Below are 4308 nucleotides of genomic sequence, written 5' to 3' on the forward strand. Positions count from 1 at the left end.
CGGATTAAAGGGACTCGAACCAGTCCTGGGTGGTCGGAGGCAGCCACCACTGCGGGTTCTGAAAAACCATTCACTATTGTGACAGCTTTACCCCCTTTGTTTCCTGTCCCAGACTAGGACCCTTCTTCCTCTCCAATGTCTGGTGATATTCAGGCTCATCGAATCTCTTCATGCTGGGCCCTACCAACCGTTCCATTCATTTCCCCCTCCCAATCACCCCCCCCCCACACACACACACACCCGACCTTCCTATAAACACAGAAGCATACCTACTATCCATACTCCTATACACAGGCAAAAATTGCACCAGTCATGGACTCTGGCACAGAAACCTCAACATGCCCAGACACACTGGGATCTGTCACATCTTTGAATCTTTGTAGTACTTCTCTTCCTCTTGTTCTCTCTGGCTGGGATGACTCTCCTTCTCAGGCAAACTCCTATTCAACCTTCAAGACCCATCTCCAATATCACCCTTTGTGAAACCTCCCCCCCACCAACCCCATTCACTATTGAGTTGTTCCCTTATCTGAATACCCAGAGGCTTTGTTCATATTTTACTACCATACATAAAGCACTATCTTCATCTGTGCATGCCCTAGATAGAAGTAGATACTTGGTAAGTGTTCACTGAATGAGTACAGGAAAGAATGAGCACAAGCTTCTTATAAACCCTCTGAGAAAAAGAAAAAGAGTCAAAGCGGAAGGGAACCTGCACACCATCAGCCACTCGATCCCAGCTTCAGGACCAGGCAGCTCTCAACCCTTGGTCTGGAGCCTCTCGGCAACGGGGAGCTGACTTTCTGGAGCGGGAAGGGAAGTGAGAGGCCCCTAACCTGTGGAGGAACAATGCACAGCCAGTCAGAGAGAAAACTGACCCTCATGCCAGCAGCATGTCAGAAGTACTGAGATCTAGAAGCTTCTGCAGCCAGCTCAGCTCCTGTACAAATGTGGTCCAGCACTGGGCACTCGTTTATTGTGCTCAGGCTCTGATCTCTCTTTATATTTACCTAGAAAACCGGATTGCCCAAGTGCCCAAGCTAGGAAGCAGCACCGTTCCCTCATTTCTAAATGAACGGTTTAAAAATAAGAGGACAAAAACGACCAAAACCAGTGGTAAATCTGCTCATCTGCGATCTTCATCCCTGTCCAAGGCCCTGAGTCCTAGATTACAATGATCCTGCCCAGGAAGGGAGAAGCGCACCAAGAGTTAGTGACCAGCCACCGTGCACCAGCTGCTTGACCTGCACAAACGGCTTCAAGGTAGATGTCATCCTGCTCTTCTGCCAGATGAGGACAGAGGCTCCGAGAAAACAGGGGAACTTGCCCAGGGCACCCAGCTTGTCAAGTGGGGCAGCCGGCCTCACTCGAGGGGTTGGCTCCAGCGCCTCGCCCACTGCACCGCAAAGACAGCCTCCCACGCACACTGGGGGCTGGCGAGCAGGTAGCAGAGCCAGCTGGCTTCCTTTGCTGCTTGTCCTCTAAATGACCCCCTTTCAACTCTTTATCCCACGTGGGAAGGACGTGGACTCTACAAAGGGTTTGAGGGAAAACTCCATCTACTCAAGGAGAACTGCAGAGAGGAAGGCAGAAGCTGACGCCTTTGTTCTTCTTTGGATGAGCACGCATACCCACTGCGGACCAGGTGTGCCTGGCCCTCCCCTTCACCGCACCGCGGGAGAACCCACACTGCCCACACCCTGACTGTGGGGCAGTTCCTCAGGCCTTGCGACTATAACCCTGGTTTAGGGTTGCAAATAGGTGCACTACCACTTTTTTACCAAAGCTTGGCAAAGGCAGAGAAGTGAGAAGACCATATACTACAGGATGTGAAACTAAGTTTCAGGCTAGCAAACCCTTGATCAGCCTCTTCCTCGACAGTATCGTTATGGTGCATGTCCGAAACACTCGCCGTATAAGCCAAACACGGCCTCGTTTTTTTTGGAACACAAAGGCAAAGAAAAACACCGAGTTATGATCCTTATGGCAAAAACAAATGGCACATCAAAACGGCAGGACCTTCCCTCTGGGAGAGCAAGATGCCTAGCAGTGGCAGAGAGATTTGCACCATTATTTCTTACTTATTTATTCATTAACAAAAGTGCATTGGGTGATTACCAGGTCCCGGGCACTGTCCCAGGCCCTGGAGATGCAGCAGGGACAAGATGGACGAAACTGCCCGTCTGAATGCAGCTTACATACCAGTGGAGGAAGACAGACAGACAAGGCAAGCTCGCAAAGCACAGGCAACATAAGAAGGTGATGCACGCTACGGAAAAGATACAGTGAAGCAGGCAAGGGAATGAGAAGTGCAGGCCTCACTGTGCAGAGCACCAGCTCCCACAGAGCCACTCCCCTAAGGAGCTTCTGCAAAAGGATGGATAAAGGAAGGCTTCCCAGAGGGGGTGACCTTTGAGCAATATTGGCCAGCAGACCGGGGGCAGGGAGGGTGGTCATTTCAGCCAACAGTCAAAGGCCCAAGTGCACACGCAGACAAATGTCCTTAGGGGTGCTGACTAGCTGAACGTATTAGCCAGCTCAGGCTGCTGTAGCAAAACACCATAGACCGGGGGCTCAAACAACAGAAATTCATTTTCTCCCAGTTCTGGAGGCTGGAAGTTCAACATCAAGGTGTCAGCAGGTTGGGTTTTTTGAGGCTTCTCTTCTTGCTTTGTAGATGGCCACCATCTCACCGTGTCCTCACGTGGTCTTTCCTCTGTACCCACACATCCCCGGTGCCTCTACATGTTCAAATTTCCTCTTCTTATAAGAACGTCAGTCATACTGGATTAGGGATCACTCTAAAGCCTTCATTTTAACTTAATCACCTCTTTAAATGCCGCATCTCCAAATGCAGTCAGATTCTGAAGCAGTGGGGTTGGGACTTCAGCATATGAACTTGAGGGGATACCATTCAGCACATAACCCCTAGCTTATCAAGAAACAATTTCCCATGGGTAAAGAAGAAGAGGTGGTGTGTGTGTATATATATGTGTGTGTGTGTGTGTGTATACACACACACACACACTACACACAATGGAATACTACTCAGCCACAAAAAAGAATGAAATGTTGCCATTCACAGAAACATGGATAGACCTAGAGATTACCATACTAAGTGAAGTAAGTCAGACAGAGAAAGACAAATATTATAGGATATCACTTATATGTGGAATCTAAAAAATAATGCAAATGAATCTATTTACAAAACTGAAACAGACTCACAGAAAACAAACTTACGATTGATTACCAAAGGGGATATGGAGGGGAGGAGGGGTAAATCAGGAATATGGAATTTACATACACATACACACTACTATATATATGAAATAGATAAGCAACAAGGATTTACCATCTAACTCAGGGAACAAAATTCAGTATCTTGTATTAACCTATAATGGAAAATAAACTGAAAAATATATATATGTAGAACTGAATCACCGTGCCATACACGTGAAACTAACGTGATATTGTACATCACTATACTTCAATTAAAAAAAGAAAGAAATTTAAATTGCCTAAAAAAAAAAAGTTCCCCTTGACCCCTTCAGAGCAGAACTCCTCGAAGTGGTCATCCAAATTCATTGCTTCCATGTCCTCATTTCCATTCTTCTGAAAATGTTCTTCTTAGGGTTCTAAAGCCTTCCACGGTGCCAAGTCCAATGGACCCATGTATCCAACCACCCAACGGGTACCCTAAATTTAACGTGTCCAGCATGGAGTTAAGTGGGCTCCTCCCTTTGCCTTTCCCGATTCGCTTTATCTGCCACCACCGTCTTGCTAGTTTAACCCCAATCACAGGAAACACCCTTGATTTCTCCTTTTCCTTTAAGCCTCCCATCTAACCAATCAAAATCCCTCTGGCTCTACCTCCAGAATATTTCCTAAGTCTACCTGCTGCCCAATGCCCCCACCATCCCTTCCTTGGGGCAAAAGCCTCCAGCCACCTCACCTTCACTGTTGCTCTCTGTCACTCAACCTCCCCACCACTTCCCCCCACCGCCTTAAAATACCTCAGTGACTTCCCCGTGCTCTTAAAACAAACTCCACCTCCTCCCCATGGCTTAGGGAGGCCCTGAGTAATCAGCCACCTGCCGATTTCTTTCAGCTCCTGTCATGTCCCTTCCCTCCCCTGCTGTCACACTGGCCTTCTTTCACTGCTCTGAGCACATCTGGCTCTCTCCAGCCCCAGCTCTCTGTCCTTGCTGTTCCCTCTGCCTGGAAAGCCCTTTCCCCAGCTCTTATTCTCACCCTCAATGCTCAACTTCAGCACAGACCTTAGCCGGTCACCTCTCCAAAGCAACCACT

This window comes from Physeter macrocephalus, chromosome 12, assembly GCF_002837175.3.
Source record: "Physeter macrocephalus isolate SW-GA chromosome 12, ASM283717v5, whole genome shotgun sequence".
Lineage (NCBI taxonomy): Eukaryota > Metazoa > Chordata > Mammalia > Artiodactyla > Physeteridae > Physeter > Physeter macrocephalus.